At 44.3% G+C, this 20727-nt stretch overlaps 1 long non-coding RNA gene across 2 annotated transcripts; it reads right to left on the bottom strand.

Annotated features, from left to right (window-relative positions):
• Positions 1 to 352: 352 nt before the first annotated feature.
• LOC132208585 (uncharacterized) lies at positions 353 to 17771 on the bottom strand. Of its 2 annotated transcripts, XR_009444710.1 has the most exons (4): positions 17542 to 17771; positions 13867 to 13908; positions 6751 to 6851; positions 353 to 1229 (listed from the first exon to the last, which is right to left on the bottom strand). It is a non-coding gene; the product is annotated as an uncharacterized LOC132208585 (long non-coding RNA). The 2 variants fall into 2 exon arrangements; XR_009444711.1 differs by lacking the exons at positions 13867 to 13908; positions 17542 to 17771 and adding an exon at positions 13755 to 13866.
• Positions 17772 to 20727: the final 2956 nt, after the last annotated feature.

Genomic DNA, 20727 nt, shown 5'->3' with positions numbered 1-20727 from the left:
CAGGAGCACAAAAGCTGACGTTTCAGGCCTTGAACCTTCTCTAGGCCCGAAAAGTCAGCTTTTGTGCTCCCGAGATGCTGCTTGGACTGCTGTGTTCATCCAGCTCCACATATTGTTATCTTGGATTCTCCAGCATCTGCAGTTCCCATTATCACTGATACTATTTTTGATTCTACTGTTAGCTATATTCAAACCAATCAACTTATTCAGAAATTTGCTGGTAGTTAACCAGTCCTGATGAACCAGGAAATCCCTTTTCACATATCGTGCAGGTGGATAGTCTTTAGTCAGTGCAAATGTGTCGACGTGTTGTGACAACGTGACTATTTCCAAGCTGTACCTTACACAACTGTTAGTGTGACATTTTATTCACAATACCAGCACCTTTAATTGAGCAGGGATCGGTAACATCTGTACAAACAGCCCAAAACCATGGTTCATTTGATAGTGAGAGTGACAGCAAAGTTCTTCAACTGTGGTTGTCTGTGAACTCACTGGTGTGTTAACAGTTTGGCTGACAATGAATCCCTTCCCACACTCAGAGCTCATGAAAGGTCTCTCCCCAGAGTGAACTCGCTGGTGTATCAGCGGGGAATTCGAATCAGCAAAGCCTTTCCCTCATGCAGAACAGGTCAATGGTCTCTCTCCAGTGTGACTCTGGTGGTCAGTTTCTAGCTGGGATGGATGAAGAAATTCCTTCCTGCAATCTGCACATTTCCACACTCTCTCCCAGTGTCACTGCACTGGTGTTCGGACATTTCAGATGAATCTTCACAGGCTCTTCAACACACACACCATGTGCATTTCTCCCCAATGTGAGTGCTGCTTTTTCCTTCATTGTTCAAAATCCTGAGATAATTGGGTTGTGAGAAACAAAGTGACCGTCAGACCTGGATGTGGACCTGTTTAAATTCTCCAACTGCAGACTATACTTTCAAACAGAAAGTTAAGTGTAGCGAGTAAGAAACCAGAAGGACACAGATTGTGAAACTGAGAAATTCTCTGGGCATGTGTGGAGCGATACTTGGGGAAAATGCTGGATCACCATTAGAACAAATTCATTCACAAATATCCTCCAGGTAAGGGATCCAGTCAGTGTTTGCATAAAACTACCAAAAGAGAGAGGTGGGGGAGCCAGCGAGGAAGGACAGTCATTGTATAGATCTGTAACTCAACCTTTTGATCCCTCTGAAAGACTAAGAATAGTGCAGAAGTAAAATTGTGGAAATCTGAAATGAAAACAAAAAATGCTTCGTCAGCGTTGTACAGCACAAAACAATCCCTTTGGTCCCACTTGTCCACGCTGACTAGATATCCCAAATTAATCTAATCCCATTTGCAAGCATTTGACCTATATTCTGCTACACCCTTCCCATTCACATACAACATTTAAAAGGTATCTGGATGGGTAACTGTACCAGCTTCCACCAGTTCCTCTGGCAGCTCATTCTACACAGGCACCACCCACTTTCCCTTTTAAAAAAAAACAAATTCACTGGAAAAGCTCAGCAGGCCTGTAGCATCTGTTAAGGAGGAAAAAAAAGTTAACATTTCAGGACCGGTGACCCTTCCTCAGAACCCGAAACTCTTCTCTCCTCCACAGATGCTGCCAAACCTGCTGAGCTTTTCCAGCAAATTTGTTTTTATTTAAAGATTTAAGGCATCTGCAGTTCTTTTGGTTCCCTTTTAAGACTTTCCCTCTCAGCTTAAGCCAATGTTATTAGTTCTAGTCTCCCCTAACCTGGGAAAACAATCTTGGCCATTCACCCTACGCCCACCATAATTTTAACAACCTCTATAAGGTCACCAGTCAGCCTTCAATGCTCCAGGGAAAATAGACCCAGCATATTCAACTTCTCCCTGCAGCTCAAAACTGCCACCTCTTGCAACATCCTTGTAAATCTTTTCTGCACCCTGCCAAGTTCAACAGCATCATTCCTATAGCAGGGAGACCAGAACTGAACACAGTATTCCAAAAGCAGCATAATCAATGCCTTGTTCAGCCTATAACATGACCTCCCAACTCCTACACTCAATGCACTGACCAATAAATGCAAGCACAGCAAATATCATCTTCACTACCTTCTGTACCTGCAATCCACCTTCAAGGAACTGTGCACATGCACCCCAAGGAGTCCCTATTGCATAACAGTCCCCAGGGCCTCATCATTAACTGTTTAAGTCCTGCGCTGATTTGCATTACCATAATGCAATCGCTCACATTTAGCTGAACTAAACTTATTTCTATCACTCCTTGGCCCATCAACCCATGTGATTACGTTCCCATTGTGCTTGGGAAGTAAACGCCTTTGCTGTCTTCTACAACAACAATTTTAGTGTCATCTGCAAACTTACTAACCATTCCTCCAATATTCATTCCACATGATTTGCATCAATGATTAAAAAAGCAGTGGACCCAGCACCGATCCTTGCAGCACACTGCTGTTCATAGTCATCTAGACTGAATCCGCTCCCCCCCGGCTGACCATAATCTTGTCTCCTAATCTTGGTTCCATTTGATCTAATCTTGCTAACCAATCTGTCATGTGGAGCTTTGGTGAATGCCTTGCTGAAGTCCATAATAGACAATGTCCACTGCTTTGCCTTCTTCAATCTTCTTTGTCACTTCTTCAAAAAACTCAATCAATTAAGTGAGACAAGATTTCCTACTCACAAAGCCATGTTGACTATCCCTAATCAGTCTTTGCTTCTCTAAACACATGCAAATCCTGTCCCTCAGAATCCCCACCAGCAACTTACCCACCAATGACATCAGGCTCAACGGTCGATGGTCCCGTGGCTTTTCCTTAAAGAATGGCACCACATTAGCCACCCGGCCTTCTGGCACTTCACTAGTGTCAGTGATACAAATACCTCAGCAAGGGGCCAGCAATTACTTCCCCAGCTTCTCCTAGAGTTTGTGGGTAACACCTGATCAGGTGCCAGGAACCTATCCACCTTTATGCATTTTAAGACATCCAGCACCTAGATCTCTGTAATATAGACACTTTTCACGACTCATTATTTATGTCTCCATGTTCTCTAGCTTCCATATCCTTCTCTGCAGTAAATACTAATGTGAAATACTCATTCACTATCTCAGCCTGCAGTTCCACACAGACAGCCTTGTTGATCTTTAAAGGGGCCCCATTTTCTCCCTAGTTGCTTTTTTGTCCCAAATGAAGTTTCAGAATCTCTTGGGATTCCCCTTAACTTGATTTGCCAAAGATAGCTCATGTCTCCTTTTTGCCGTCCTGATTTCTCGAGTATACTCCTACTGCCCTTGTACTTCGAGGGATTGACCCAATTCCTGCTGTCAATACCCGACATGTGCTGCCGCCTTTTTCTTGACCACAGCCTCAATTTCTCCAGTCAGCCAGTATCCCCTACATTTACCAGCCTTGCCCTTCACATGAACAGCAACATATTGTGTCTGGGCTCTCCTTATTTTAGTTTTGAAGACCTCCCACTTTCCAAGCATTCCTTGACCTGCATATTACCTCTCTCAATCATCTTTTGCAAGTTCTTGCCCAACAATGTCAAAGTTGGCCTTACTCCAATTTAGAATTTTGAAATGTATATTAAATAAATAAGTTTTATTTTAAACTGATCACATCTGCCTGCATCTGGCATATACTCCTCTAAACCTCTCTTGTCTATGTCCTAATTCAAATGTCTTTTAAACAACGTGACTGTACCTGTATCTGCCACTTCCTCTGAAAGTTTGTTCCACACATGGACATCTCCGTAAAAATAAAAGTTTCCCTCATGTCTTTTTAAATATGTCTTTCTCCTCTCACCTTACACACATGTCCGCTTGTCTTGAAATCAGCCAACCTCGGGAATAAACCCTTGCTATTTGCATAATCTGTGCCCTCATGATTTTATGAACCTCTAAGGCCACTCGTTAACCCATTATGCTGCAGTGAGAAAAGTGCCAGCTTTGGCCGTCTATTTGATAATCAAGCCCTCCATTCCTGGCAACATCCCAGCAAGTCTATTCTGAACTGTCTCCAGTTTAATAATAATGTCCTTCCTGTAACAGGGCGACCAGAGCTGCACACAATACCTCAAATGAAGCCAAAACAATGTCCTGTACAACCTCAACATAACATCCCAACTCTGAGACTCTAAGGTCTGAGCAATGAAAGCAAGTGAGCTAAACAACTTATTAATCACTCTGTCTACTTGTCTACATAAGCTTCAAAGAATTATGCACTTGAATCTCAGCATTTCTCTGTTCCACAACACTACCCTGGGTGCAACCATCAATTGTGCAAGTCCTACCCTGATCATTTTACCGAAATACAATGTCTCACATTTATTCAAATTGAACTTCATCCTCCACTCCTCAACCCATTGACATAATTGATCAAGATCTTGCTGTCATCTTCGATAACCTTCACTGACCACTATACCAACATTTCATACCACTAATTCTAGTATCATCTGCAAACTTACTAATCTTGTCCCTTAAATTCTCATCCAAATCATTAATATAAATGAGAAACAAAAGTGGACCCTGTGCCAAATGCTGTGGAACATGCTGGTCACAGAACTCCACTGAAAAATCCTCCATCACCACGGTCTCTCCTCCAACTGAGCCAATTCCACTTCCAATTAGCAAGCTCTTCCTGAATCACATGTGATCTAACTTTACGCATCAGTCTACCATGTGGAATCATGTCAAAGGCTTCACTCTCACTCTGGGAGGTGCTGCAAAACTGAAACAATTCCCCCACCATTTGCCCATCATTCCTTGAAAAGTTAAATCCCAATTCTCTTGAGAATAACTGCTAAATCTGCATCCAGCTGCCATTCAGACTGTTCCAGATCCTGGGAACTTGTGGAGTCAAACACTCTTCACATTTTCACTCTGCATTTTTTGCCAATTATCTGAATGTTGTACTCCACAGTTACCAAACATTGCTACAATGGAGAATTACCTGAGCTTCTGTTCACTCTCTCCAAACCAGAGACACATCAATTTCAATTTACTTATGGGACGTGGCCTTTGCTGCACAGGCAAATATTGATTTCCACTTTTATTCGATTTGGAGAAAGTGGTACTTTCTATTACTGCTGCACTCCATCTGCTGGAAGTACACCACTGTGCTGTTATGATGATAATCCACCCTGGAGCCTCACTACCCTCCTTACTGCAGGAATCATACCTCAGACCTCACTACCCTCCAGATCATGCCCTCAAGCCTCGCTACCTGCATTGTTGCAGGCATCGTTCTCGAGCCTCAACACCCTTCACATCTGTGGAATCCCCCTCCAGCCTCAACTCACACCATCTATCTAGATTCCTCCAGTCTCACAGACCACCTTATCTGTCATCTCCTCCAGCCCACAAACTTCTTTAGCTCTATAATTGTCTTTACTGTCACAAACCTCCCTTTGTCTGGTCTCCTCCAGCCTCACAATCTTCCCCATTTCTGTAATCTCCTCCAAGCTCACTTTTCTCTATTTTTGTAGTCTTCTCCAGTCTCAGAACCCTTCTTGTCTCACATATCATCCAGCCTCACAGATCAATGATACAAGAACGATATTTCTTTCCTCTAATACAATCCTTATTTTTATTCATCCACATGATGGCAGTACTTTCAATTTCCTGGGCTTCAGGCCCCAGAATTGAAGTCAACCGCTTTACCTCTATACCTCACTTTTCTCCCGAAAACACTGACCAATCATGAGTCATTTATTCTAATAACTCATTTTCTGAAATAACTTGAAATATTGCTGGGCATCTTCCTATGTGAAGAGTCTCGGAGGTCTACAGTACAGAAAAAGGCTTTGTGGCCCATCCAGCCTGGGCTGGTTAAAAACCACACCCTAACTATTCTAATCTAATTTTCCAGCACTTGGCCTATAGACCTGTCTGCGTTGGCATCACAAGTGGGCATCTAAATATGCCTTAAACGCTATGAGGATCTCGGTGCCTACCACCCTCACAGACAGTGAGGTTCAGTGCCATTGTCACAGCATGATGACATCACAGACAGGAACAGAGACGAGCTGAGTCTGTGCAAACCAAAGATCCCACACACACCGTGAAGGACGGGAGGGTCCCTGACAGGGGGCAGAGGAGATTTAACAGAATGGTTTGTAGGAAGAGGGTTTTTAGTTGCATGGATAGGGTTTTTTTTAAAAAGTTATAATTTCATGTGACTTAGGTATTGCTGGTACATATTGAGAATATCCATCGACAATAGATGGACTCTCCTTCACAACCTCTCCTCTTGCCTGGGGTGTGGTAATCTTCAGGTTAAACCAGCCCTATGGTCAGGTAGGATAATGGTGACTTTACCTTAGGCACAGTGATGCCACTTTGCCTCAGTGGTGTAGAGGGGAATGTTGAATGTGGTGGATGGGACACCACTCCGACACTGCTTCATCTGGAGAATGTTAACTTCCTTTAATATTGTTGGGGCTGTACTCATGCAGGTAAGTGGAAGTGAAAAGTGGATGAGTGCCTTACACACAAGAAGCAAACTGTCATTCGGTAATCAGGTGCTTGGGGAAACTGAGATTGATCTCCTTGTAACAAAGGATTTTGAGGGGACCTTTGATAGGAGGTGTTTACAAAAGATAAACATTAGAATGGTAAAACGTACACTCAACTGGCCATAAAAAAGGACTACAGGACATATGTTGAAAGTTGTAGGAAAGATCTATTGAGAGAATGGAGTAATAAGAGAGAAATTTTACATGGCAAATGGGAATGAGCAGGAACACAATACTCACACACAATGCGAATATCCAGGTCCTGATTGAATTGAGTAATTCTGTCAGAGTTTGGTGTTACAATTATTGAGCTTCCTACCTGAAAGTCCACTTGTAATATCCTGTAACACAAATTCATAAAATCCATCACTGTCAGAGTAGAAATCCACAACATCCCCTCCTCCTGGCCGAGGATAACTGTGTATTGTTCCTGCTGCACATTATTCCTTGTGGGAGTCAGCAGCTGATTTGAGGGATTTCTATTTGGGTTTCTAGGAATTTCCACATTGGGGCTTCATGTCACTGAACAGAACAACAGGTGTTTGACACAAGGCAAAGAATGGCCAAGATTTAGTGAGATGCAGGCAGCAGGATTTGCTTCCTTTTCTTTCCTTCTGTGCTGCTGCACTGCCACAATGAGACATCAGCTTTTCCGGCCCAATGCAACTTGATGAACAAGTTGTCTCGATTCTGAGAAATGGGCAGTAAGCTTCTCCCAGTCATTTGAAAAAACGCCCCTTAAAAAGGCAGCAATTACATATGTGTCATGTTGCCCAGTGCTCCCAACAAAAAGATGAGAAGAATGAGGAAGGATCTCATAAAAAGGGATAACAGTCAAGTTCCATGAGGGTTCGAGCTTATGGGGAGACATTGATAAATGGGCGACAAGTCGGCAAATGGAGTATAATTTGGGAAAACGAGAAGTTGCTATTTTTTGAGGAGATGACCAAAGAACAGTGTTATTTAAAAATGTAAAAACTGTGGAAAACTGCAACACAAAAGGGATTCAGGAATAATTGTGCAGGAAGCATGAAGCGAGCACACAGTTGCAACAGGTAATCGGGAAGGGTCATGGGATGTTATCCTTATGTCAAGGTGTTTGCAGTAGAAGAGTTTGGAGTACATGTCTTAGGACAAATGTACAACTTGCTGGCAAGACCACATCTGGAAGAATGTGAGCAGCTTTTTTGATCCACTTATTCGAGCAAGTATATCACTTCACTGGAGGCATTTCAAAGAAGATGAACTAAGATGATCATTGGTTTGGAGGGATTATGTTTTAAGCTAAGACTAAACAGGTCTGGAATATACTAACTAGATTTTTTTGAAGAATGAGAGATGTTCTAATTAAAAATAGAGGATTCTCAAGGGAGTTGACAGGATAAATGTTGAGGGAATATTTCTCATCGTGGGAGCAGATTCTTGATAAGGCAGAGAAGAGAGGGTTCTCTTTTGGAATTGTCAAGCTTAAGGCAACACAGACATGGGTAAGGGGTTCCAGTCACAAATGAGCTGGAGTGAGGTGGAGAGAAAGAGCATTTTAGAGATTGAAATTTCTGGCATTTGTGATTGAAATGTACGGTAAGATGTTCATCTTGAGACCAGATATGAGAGCATTATTGAGAAGGGTGCAGTTCAGCCTCAGACAGTTCCCAATGAGAGGGATGGATTCAGTACAATATTGAGGAAAAATAATTCGTAATAATAACTGAAGGCAATGTGTTTTACTATCACAAAGTGTTATTGGAGGAAATTTCAGCTAATCAAGTATTGGAAGCATGATAAGCAGTTTTATAATTGAGTAACAGTGGAGCAAAGTGATGGAGACGAGTTAGATCTGAACATTGTAGAATACATGTGAAAGTTAACACAGTGCTTGTGGAAGATCTCACCTCCTGGAAGTATGTTGGTGAGAAACAGCATGGGCCAAGGATAGATCCTTGAGGGACATTTATTACATGGATTTCAGACAGGAAAGAGAGATGGAGTGGGATTTTCCAATGATGGTGAGGTCGAACATTGGTTTTAAACAGAATGGGTGAGAAGGACATAACCAGAAAAGAGAAACAGACAGAACAAGTAACAATATCTGTGAATTGGCATGGGGGAAGAGGCAGGGAGGAGGAGGAGGAGGAAGAGGAGAAATAAGAGTTGGAATATTTGTAGTTTAGTGAGAATAGGGCAAAGGGTTAAGATGAGCTCTGATAAGGCTTGACATGAAACTGGACAAAGATGCAAGTTTAAGCCTAAAGCGAGGAGCAACATGCCAGGCAATTTGGTTTGGTGGGCTTGTGGAAGAGAGGGAAGCAGCAGAGGCAGCTGATTGGATTGTCTCAATCTTAGTGAAATAGAAACTGCATGTGTCTCCTTCACTTGCTGTTGGAGGGGAGGATGGAGGAGACAGGATGATGGACAGTGTTTTGCAAAGAAACAATGCCTGTGTTAGTGATATTTAAAAATGAGTGAACAAACCTGATGACTAACTTTTATCCAGAATGTTAAAACGTACAACAGAAGTCCAGGTTCAAATCCTATCTCAGCAGATGGTGGAATTTGAATTCAATTAAAAAAACTGGAAGAATCAACTGGTTGCCATGGCAACGATTGCTGATGACAGAGAGAAAAAAAAAATCTAATGTCCTTCGGGGAAAGAAATTTGCCAACCTCAGCAAGCCACTCAGTTGCAAATCACTGCAAAGTTTCAACAAAGGAATGAAGCTGGGTGGCCCATTTGGCATCCACCAGGGAACTAGGAAAGACAACTGCAGAATCAGCCCTATCGGCCCCCCAAACTCCTGCTTAATAATATCTGGGGGCTAGTGGCAAAATTTGGAGAGCCGCTTCAAAGACGAGTCAAGGAACAGTGTCAGACTCATGGAAACATACCTGGCAAACAATGACACACACCACTATCATTGTCCTTAGTGAAGCCCTGTCCCAGCAGACGTGACAGCACAGTGCTATTTTGACCTGGGAGTACTCAACATTGACTCTGACGCCTGGAAGCCTCATGGCTCCTGCTGATTACCATGTACCATCCTCCCTTGGTTGATAAATCAGCAGTAGTATTATCGCTAGATTATTAATCCAGAGACCCAGATAACATTCTGGGGACCTGGGTTCGCATCCTGCCATGGCAGATGGTGAAACATGAATTAAATAATGATCTGGAACTAAGATTCTAATGATGACCATGAAACCATTGCCAATTATCAGGAAAGACCCATCTGGTTCACTTATGTCCTTTCCGGAAATGTGCCATCCTTACCTGGTCTGGATGACATGTGACTCCCAACCCATAGTGATGTGCTTCACTCTTAACTGCCTTCCAGGTAATAAACGCTGGTCCAGCCAGCAATTTCCACATCCCAAGAGCGAATTTTAAGAAACAAAAAACTCCATCATGTTGAACAGCACTTGGAGGAAGCACTGCAAGTGTGAATAGCACTAAATGTACTCAATGTCCACATCAGGAGTAGTTTGCAGGAGGATTACCAATCAGGCTGGTCGGGTCCTGAAGGACAAAGCTGCTTGGCTGGGACTGCAGCAGGTGCTGACGCACCAAACGGGGAAAATATTGCTGATCTCATCATCACCAATTTCCCAGCTGCAGAGGCATCTGTCCATGACAGGATTGTTAACAGCAACCACCGCACAGTCCTGTGGAGACAAAGCCTCATCTTAAACTTGATAATACCCCCCATTGCGTTGGGTGGCACTAACTTCGGCTAAAAGGGACAGACTTGGAACAGACACAGGAGCTCAAAACCAGATATCTATGAGGCTTTGAGAGAGAATGCAACAGTAGCAGACGTTCTCCAGCACAATCTGTAACCTTATGGCCTAGCATATCCTACAGACACCCATTGCCATTGATCCAGGGGACCAACACTGGTTGAATGGAGAGTATTGGAGGGCATGCCAAGGGCAGCACCAGGCATACCTCAAAATAAGGTGCAACCTGGTAAAACCACCAAACAGGACTATCTGCATGCCAAATAGCATAAGCAGCAAGAGTTAGAGCTAAGCCACCCCATAACCAATAGATCAGATGCAAGCTCTGCAGTTCTACCACACCCAGTCGTGAATGGTGATGCACAATTAAACAACTCACTGGAGGAAGAATGCCAAAAATCCCCATCTTTACCCGACACAGGAGCCCAACCTATCCTTGCAAAAGACAAGTCTGCAGCAATCTTCAGCCAGAAGTGCCAACTGGATGATCCATCTCAGCCTTCTCCAGAGGTCCCCAACATCAGAGATGTGAGTTTTCATCCAATTTGATTCATTTCTTTAATATTATGTGAAATGAATGAACAGTGCAAAGGTTATGGGCCCTGGCAACACTCTGACAATAGCAGCGATGACTCGTGCTCTAGAGCTTGCTAGCATCCAAGCCAAACTATTTCAGTCCTGCTACGGCGCTGGCATCTCCTAACAATTTGGGAAACTGCCCAGGTCTGTTCAGCACAAAAACACTGAAAATCGAACCCGACCAATTTCCCCTCAAGCAATCTACTCTCTATCAGTAAAGTGATGGAAGGTGTTGTCAACAGCACTATTAAGCAGCACTTACTCAGCAGTAACCTGCTCAGTGACACCCAGCATGGGCCATGGTGGGCACTCGGTTCCTGATCTTATTACAGACTTGATCCACAAATTCACAAGCAGCTGAATTCCTGAGGTGAGGTGAGGGTAAACAGCAGAGCTCTGCACAAAAACCACTTACTTCCACTTCAGTGACAATGACTGACAGTGACACCTTAGTTTCAGCTCATCTGCTGAACCTCTCATCTATTCCTGTGTTATCTCTAGGCTTAACTATCCAAACTCACTGCCAGTTGGCCTCCCACATTCAACATCCCTGTAACCTCAAGAATACCTAAAATTCTGCTGCACACAAGTTCATTTGTACCAAGACCTGTTCACCATCACTGCTGTGCTCCCTGACCCACAAAGGCTCCTATTTATAAGCAACAATTTAAAATTCTCACCCGTGATTTAATTCCTGGCTGTGATGAGCCCTATCTCCCTGCACCAAACAACCTTCAAGACTTCGATAACTCATTTAGTTCCAGACTCCAACAGTGTGTTTAATCATCCCTTCACTATTGGAGGCTGTTTCTACAGTTGCCAGAAAACGTGATCTGGGAAACATAGAACATAGAACATAGAACATAGAACATAGAACATAGAACATAGAACATAGAACATAGAACATAGAACATAGAACATAGAACATAGAACATAGAACATAGAACATAGAACATAGAACATAGAACATAGAACATAGAACATAGAACATAGAACATAGAACAGCACAGAACAGGCCCTTCAGCCCACAATGTTGTGCCGACCATTGATCCTCATGGATGCACCCTCAAATTTCTGTGACCATATGCATGTCCAGCAGTCTCTTAAATGACCCCAATGACCTTGCTTCCACAACTGCTGCTGGCAACGCATTCCATGCTCTCACAACTCTCTGCGTAAAGAACCTGCCTCTGACATCCCCTCTATACTTTCCACCAACCAGCTTAAAACTATGACCCCTCGTGCTAGCCATTTCTGCCCTGGGAAATAGTCTCTGGCTATCGACTCTATCTATGCCTCTCATTATCTTGTATACCTCAATTAGGTCCCCTCTCCTCCTCCTTTTCTCCAATGAAAAGAGACCGAGCTCAGTCAACCTCTCTTCATAAGATAAGCCCTCCAGTCCAGGCAGCATCCTGGTAAACCTCCTCTGAACCCTCTCCAAAGCATCCACATCTTTCCTATAATAGGGCGCCCAGAACTGGACGCAGTATTCCAAGTGCGGTCTAACCAAAGTTTTATAGAGCTGCAACAAGATCTCACGACTCTTAAACTCAATCCCCCTGTTAATGAAAGCCAAAACACCATATGCTTTCTTAACAACCCTGTCCACTTGGGTGGCCATTTTAAGGGATCTATGTATCTGCACACCAAGATCCCTCTGTTCCTCCACGCTGCCAAGAATCCTATCCTTAATCCTGTACTCAGCTTTCAAATTCGACCTTCCAAAATGCATCACCTCGCATTTATCCAGGTTGAACTCCATCTGCCACCTCTCAACCCATCTCTGCATCCTGTCAATGTCCCGCTGCAGCCTACAACAGCCCTCTACACTGTCAACGACACCTCCGACCTTTGTGTCGTCTGCAAACTTGCTGACCCATCCTTCAATTCCCTCGTCCAAGTCATTAATAAAAATTACAAACAGTAGAGGCCCAAGGACAGAGCCCTGTGGAACCCCACTCACCACTGACTTCCAGGCAGAATATTTTCCTTCTACTACCACTCGCTGTCTTCTGTTGGCCAGCCAATTCTGTATCCAAGCAGCTAAGTTCCCCTGTATCCCATTCCTCCTGACCTTCTGAATGAGCCTTCCATGGGGAACCTTATCAAATGCCTTACTGAAGTCCATATACACCACATCCACAGCTTGACCCTCATCAACCTTACTAGTCACATCCTCAAAAAACTCGATAAGGTTTGTAAGGCATGACCTACCCCTCACAAAGCCGTGTTGACTGTATTTGATCAAGCCATGCTCTTCCAGATGGTCATAAATCTTATCCCTCAGAATCCTTTCTAACACCTTGCAGACGACAGACGTGAGACTTACCGGTCTATAATTGCCGGGGATTTCCCTATTTCCTTTCTTGAAGAGAGGAATTACATTTGCCTCTCTCCAGTCCTCAGGTACGACTCCAGTGGAGAGCGAGGATGCAAAGATCTTCGCAAGTGGCGAAGCAATTGCATTTCTCGCTTCCCAAAGCAGCCGAGGACAAATCTGATCCGGGCCTGGCGACTTGTCAATCTTAATGTTTGACAAAATTTTCAGTACATCAGCTTCCTCTATCTCTATCCATTCCAGCATGCACACCTGCTCTTCAAAGGTTTCATTCACTAAACAGGTCGTTTCTTTCGTAAAGACAGAAGCAAAAAACTCATTTAGGGCTTCCCCTACCTCCTCAGGCTCCACACACAAGTTCCCTATGCTATCCCTGATCGGCCCTACTCTTTCTTTGACCATTCTCTTATTCCTCACGTAAGTTTGCTCTTAGGTTTGCTTTCCTTGAGAGAGTCAGGAAAACCTGTAGATATGGTAACTTTTTGGTCACCTGCCCTAATATGGCCTTACGTCAAAAGTTTGTTGATAATATTTTTGTGAAATTATAAAACATGATAAAAATACAAATAGTTTGTTGATTTGGACATACACCATTAGCTCTTCAGTATCGCTAGATGAATGATCTGTAACTTCTCAAATGGAGCATTGTGAGAGCACCTTTATCATACAAACTGCAGTAGCACACGAAAGTTAAACATCACCTTCTCCACAGGTAAGAGGGCTTTGGCAACGATCGCTGGTATCTGTGGAAGGAGAAACACACAGTAAATGTTGCAGAAGTGCAAAATGAATGACACAGATAAAAACGCTGTAGAATTTGGTGGTCTGAAATGGAAGAAAAATACACTCTTTCTGGGAAAATATTTCCTGACTGTGAAAGATACCATTCAAAAATTAATCTGGTAAGAGAGCAGCACATGGTCAGGGGGTGGGCAGCAGTGGAAAATTTATTTACAAAAAAGGTACAAGGAAATTACAGTAAAATACTACAGAGATCAAATCTATCCATCATTAGAGACTGAAGAGATTAGACACCGACAAAGGTGATCAGGGAGCACAGAAGTGAGCAAGAGCAGTGTGAGCTGCTATGATCCAACAGTCTGGGAAAAAAAATCCATAAGAAACAAACATTTCTCTTGGATAAGAGATAATAGGAACTGCAGATGCTGGAGAGTCCAAGATAACAAGGTGTGGAGCTGGATGAACACAGCAGGCCAAGGAGCATCTTCGGAGCAGGAAAGCTGACGTTTTGGGCCTGGACACTTCTTCAGAAATGGGGGAGGGGAAGAGGATTCTGAACGAAATAGGGAGAGTGGGGAGACAGATCAAAGATGGAGAGAAAAGATATTTGGAGAGGAGACAGACAAGTTAAAGAGGCAGGCATGGAGCAGGTAAAGATGAGTATAGATGGGGAGGTAGGGAGGTGATAGGTCAGTCCAGGGAGGACAGACAGGTCAAAGGGGTGGGATGAAGTTAGTAAGCAGGAAATAGGGGTGCAGCTTGAGGTGGGAGGAGGCGATGGGAGAGAGGAAGAACAGGTTAGGGAGGCAGGGACAAGCTGGGCTAGTTTTGGGATGCAGTTGGGGGAGGGGAGATTTTGAGGCTTCTGAAATCCACATGGACACCATTGGGCTGCAGGGTTCCCAGGCAGAATATGTGTTGCTGTTCCTGCAACCCTTGGGTGGCATCATTGTGGCACTGCAGGTGGCCCAGGATGGACATGTCATCTGAGGAATGGGATGGGGAGTTGAAATGGTTCGCGACTGGGAGGTGCAGTTGTTTCTTGCGAACTGAGCGTAGGTGTTCTGCAAAGCAGTCCCCAAGCCTCCGCTTGGTTTCCGCAATGTAGAGGAGGCCACAACGGGTAGAGGGGATGCAGTATACCACATCGAGCAGATGTTCACCTGCACATCTGCCAGATGTAGAAAGTCTTCTTGGGGCCTGGGATGGGGGGAAAGAAGAGGGAGGAGGTGTGGAGGCAAGTGTAGCACTTCCTTTGGTTGCAGGGGAAGGTTCTGGGAGTAGTGGGGTTGGAGGGCAGTGTGGAGCGGACAATGGAGTCACGGAGAGACTGGTCTCTCCGGAAGGCAAGCAAGGGTGGGGAGGGAAAAATGTCTTTGATGGTGAGGTCGGATTGCTGATGGCGGAAGTGTCAGAGGATGACGTGTTCGATCCGGAGATTGGTGGAGTGGTATGTGAGGATGAGGGGGATTCTTTTTCAGTTGTTATTGCAGGGACAGGGTGCGAGGGAGGAGTTGTAGAAAAATGCAGGAGACACGGTCAAGGGTGTTCTTGACCACTCCGGTGGGGAGGTGGGGAGTGGAGTTGCGGTCCTTGAAAAACAAGGACATCATAGATGTACGGGAGTGGAATCCTGGGAGCAGATGCGGCAGAGGTGAAGCAATTGGGAATAGGAGATGGCATTTTTGCAGGACGGTGGGTGGGTGTGAGATGTTAATGTGATAACATCCCATTAATTTAAAGAAGTATAGAAATCAAAGTCTTTCATTTGCATTTGATTCCTATACAGAGACTTTGACTTATAGAAGTAAAGTCTTTTATCTACTCACATCGGTATGCAGACACTGCCCTGAAGCTTCCTGCCCAGCTAGGAATTCAGTGTAAAGCTTTTGTAACTCCTTATCTTCTCACACATCGGCATGCAGACACTGTCTTAAGTTTCCTGACTGAACTGAAATTAGAATCAATCTGTATCAAATAGGGTTAGGTAGGGAAATTTTGTAAAGGTGTGAAACCTCTAAAGCATGTAACTTCTGTTGCTGACTAAGGGGCCAGGGCACTGACTTTGTCCTAGCCAGACACACTGGCAACTTGAAATCACAATCTGTCCCGGACAACAACTCAAAATCACCTCCTGCCATGAGCTGCTACTTCACAAGCAATCGATACTATATCCTGGTCTTTTATGTTGTCGATGTAATAATTGCTTGGTATCCTGTTTTTGTCTGTTGTAGTAATTGTTTTATGTATCATGTCATTGGAGGTTGTGAAATCGTTTTCTGTATCATGTCTTTTGTAAAGTATAAAAAGCAGGGACTGTCCAGGGAGAACTCCTTGTGAGACTTTGCACTGTGTGCCGGGTTGAGTACAGTGATTCTTCACAGCTTGTACTTGCTTGGTAAGAAAATGATTGGTGTTTTTCTAAACAGGTCAGTGTCTTGTTATTGCAGCACGTCCGTGAGGGTCTCCGAAAACAAACTTGACAGGTGGGAGGAGGTGTATTCTAGGTAGCTGTGGGAGTCAGTGGGCTTGAAATATATATCGGTTTTGAGATTGTTCCCCAAGATGGAAATAGAGGACCAGGAAGGTGAGAGAGGTGGTTAGAGATGGTCCAGGTGAACTTAAGGTTGGGGTGGAAGGTGTTGGTGAAGTGGGCGAACTGTTCGAGCTCCTCATAGGAGCACGAGGCAGCGCCGATACAGTCATCCATGTACTGGAGGAAGAGGTACGGAAGAGGGATTGTTCCAACAAAGAGGCAGGCAAAGCTTGGGCCCATGCAGGTACCCATGGCCACCCCCTTTGTCTGTAGGCAGTGGGACGAGTTCACCGAAGCACATAATGGGGTCAGTGGAGGGGAACTGGTCAGACCTGCAGGACAGGAAATAGCGTAGGGCTTTGAGGCCATCTGTATGGGGTATGCAGGTGCTAATGTGGTATACTGCACCGCTGCACCCGTTCTGGCCTCCTCTACATCAGGGAAACCAAGCAGAGGCTTGGGGACCACTTTACAGAACACCTACACTCAGTTCGCAATAAACAATTGCTCATCCCCACCTCCCTAACCTGCTCTTCCTCTCACCTATCCCCTCCTCCCATCTCAAGCCACACCCCCATTTCCTACTTGCTAACCTCATCCCACCCCTTTGACTTGTTGGTCCTCCATAGACTGACCCATCCCCTCCCCACCTACACTCACCTTTACCTGCTCCATCCCCACCTCTTTAACTTGTCTGTCTCCTCTCCACTTGTCTCCCACTCTCTCCCTGTTTGTTTCAGCATCCCCTTCCCCTCCCCCATTTCTGAAGGGTGTGGGCCCGAATACGTCAGTTTTCCTGTTTCTCTGATGCTGCCTGTCCTGTTGTGTTCCTCCAGCTTCACCCCCGGCCCTTTTAAAGTTTCAAAGCTGTCGCGCATGCGCCCCGCGGATCACTGCCCCCAATAAAGATGGTGACGGTCACACGGGCCTATCGCCATCTGAGGCGTTGATTTGTTTTCTGCAAACGTGAGTCTGGGAGTTTCAAATGGGTGTGTTTTCCGACGTGCACTAACTGTTTGTAAAACTTCCAAACCCATACGAATATCACTTCCCTCCAGCTTTCTACCGTTTTGCTTTCTTTACTGTGGCCTGCTCTTACCTCAATTGCACAAATTTTGGTCTCAGCGAAGGATCGAGGCCCGAAACGTCAGCTTTCCTGCTCCTCTGATGCTGCTTGACCTGCTGTGTACATCCAGCTGCACACCGTGTTATCTCGGATTCTCCAGCATCTGCAGTTCCGGTTATCTCAGCGACTCTGCACCGCACTCGTGGATGATCACGTGGTTTTCACTGATCCCGCCCTCCCTTCATTCCGATTGGGCGACATCCGTCCGTTCATGCACGGCACACCTGTGCTCCTATTGGTCGCGCACTGACATCAATCAGCCAGACTTCACTGTGAGCTGGAGCATGCGCAGTGCTTTGTGTTATTGTGAGAAGCAAATGAACGTCGTCGCAATGTTGCATTTTGAGACGAATGAGACTGAAAACTGGATCTGTCTTTTTACCTTCACAGATGCTGCCAGACCTGCTGAGCTTTTCCAGCAACTTTGTTTTTGTTCCTGATTGACAACATCCCAGTTCTTTTGTTATTTTTTAATAAGTCGCGATTGAAAAGGCTTCCTGCAGCTCAAAGCTGAAGGTACTCTTGATACCGCTCTGTCAGCCAATAGAGAAATAGCGGTGAAATAAGGGTAATAAATACAGGTCTAGCAGTCCTCAGGTAAGATGTAAAGGGAATAATTATGAATATGAAGAACATCACGTGGTGAAGTGAGGTGAGTGTTGTTCATATGAACTGTGATTGGGCAGAGAGGGCGGTTAATCAAAAAAGAACAAGCAGAAAAGAGATTCTCAAGAAAAGTCTGTGCAATGGAAAGCAACGAGAATCAGAAGATAAAAGCCCAACACAAGAAAAAGTTTGAAGACCGCGGCTGCAGAAACTCCAATAAGTTGTTTCACTGCTCTACTGCCTAGTTATTGACTTAAGCAGTATAATCCACATTCAACTGTAAGTAGCTATCTGAGTTTGTCACTGTAGTTTACTTCATAACAGATAAACTCCACACTTTGTCTCAATAAAGCTGACAGTTGGTTCACCAATTAGTTCTGCTGCCAAGTCCGTTCTTGTTTGAAAAGGGGTATAGATCACATTTAAATAGACAATGAAAAATGTCAATCCAGGCTGGGAGCAAAATTCTACTCCCTCGCCACTGACTCCATCCCTGCCCCTGGTAACTGGCAGGTAACACACTGGTCACAGTCAGGGTGCAATATTTCACCCCAAGATGAGCTTCTAACCACATTACTCACCCCCACACTTATTATCACAAAGACCACATACAATTTCAACCTCAACAGCATCTCAGGTCATCTGCTGCTGAAACTCTCATCCATTCCTTTGCTACCTCTCGACTTAACTCCCCAAACACACTCCCGGCCGGCTTCTTAATACTACTTCCCTGAAATCTTGAACTGATCCAAAAATCTGCTGCCCATGTGTTTATTTTCACCGATTTTAACATCTTCAAGTTTTGCCATTCTGTGCTCACTAACATAAACATTTTCTCAGTGGCAAAGCACCAAGGTTTTGAAATTCATATCCTTATTTTGAAATTTTGGCATCACACCACTTTCGTTTGATAGTCCGTCCAGCTGCAAACCCCTCTGAGATATATCTGAAGAAGGGTCACTGGACACAAAACAGTAATGCTGCTCTCTCTCTCCACAAGCACTGCCAGATAAGCTGAGTTTTACATCAATTTCTGCTTGTGTTACAACTTTCAAGCATCTACTGTCCTTTTGCTTTTTCCTTCAAGACATTTGTTCTCCCTGACTTCCAACCTCCTGTGGATTTCTGGTTTTAACTCCCACCTTTTTCATGTTTTCAGTTCCTAAGGCCATAAGCTCTTGAATTTACTCCCTAAACATCCCTGGTTTTCCAAGTCCCCTTGTTTGTTCAGGATATTCCTTGAAACCTACTTCTTTGGCCAGTTTTGGGTCACTTGTCCTAATAAGTACCTGGTATCAAATATTGTTTTGTGACAACCTTGTGTAATATGTCAGATCATTGGATTGAATCAAATATGTGAAAACATTTAAATTGTTCTTTTGGAAAACATCACTAATCCTTCACGATTATTTGGTAACTCCTTACCTAATAGCATTGCAAGTGCGACTTCACCACATGACCTGCACTGGTTCAGAAAGGTCAAACATCAAGTTCTCCAGATGTAACTGAGGATTGGCAATAGTTACTGATACCTTTGGAGAGTGATCCAACGTTCATGTATCTGGATATGGTGAATGAATAGACAATAGGTGCTGGAGTAGGCCATTCGACCCTTCGAGCCAGCACCACCATTCATTACGATCATGGCTGATCATCCACAATCAGTATCCTGTTCCTGCCTTATCCTCATAACCCTTGATTCCACTATCTTTAAGTGCTCTATCTATCTCTTTCTTGAAAGTATCCAGAGAGTTGGCCTCCACTGCCTTCTGGGGCAGTGCATTCCATATATCCATCGCTCTCTGGGTGAAGAAATTTTTCCACAACTCTGCTCTAAATGGCCTACCCCTTATTTTTAAACTGTGTCTTCTGTTCTGGACTCACCCATCAGCGGAAACATGCTTCCTGCCTCCAGAGTGTCCAATCCCTTAATAATCTTATACGCCTCAATCAGATCCCCTCTCATCCTTGTAAACTCAAGTGTATACAAGCCCAGTCGTTCCAATCTTTCAACATATGATAGTCCCGGACGCCATTCCAGGAATTGACCTCGTGAACCTACACTGCACTCCCTGAATAGCCAGAATGTCCTTCCTCAAATTTGGAGACCAAAGCAGCACACAATACTCCAGGTGCGGTCTCACCAGGGCCCTGTACAGCTGCAGAAGGTCCTCTTTGCTCCTGTACTCAATTCCTCTTGTTATGAGGCCAGCATGCTATTAGCTTTCTTCACTGCTTGCTGTACGTGCATGCTTGCTTTCATTGACTGATGTACAAGAACGCCTAGATCTCGTTGTACTTCCCTTTTACCGAACTTGACTGCATTGAGATTGTAATCTGCCTTCCTGTTCTTGCCACCAAAGTGTATAACCACACGTTTATCCACATTAAACTGCATCTGCCACGTATCCGTCCACTCACCTCGCTTGTCCAACTCACCCTGTGTTCTCATAACATCCTCCTCACATTTCACACTGCCACCCAATTTTGTGTCATCAGCAAATTTGCTAATATTACTTCTAATGCCTTCGTCTATATCATTAATATATATCG

Source organism: Stegostoma tigrinum, unplaced genomic scaffold (genome assembly GCF_030684315.1).
Source record: "Stegostoma tigrinum isolate sSteTig4 unplaced genomic scaffold, sSteTig4.hap1 scaffold_49, whole genome shotgun sequence".
Lineage (NCBI taxonomy): Eukaryota > Metazoa > Chordata > Chondrichthyes > Orectolobiformes > Stegostomatidae > Stegostoma > Stegostoma tigrinum.
This window is presented reverse-complemented; position numbering and strand designations above follow the sequence as displayed.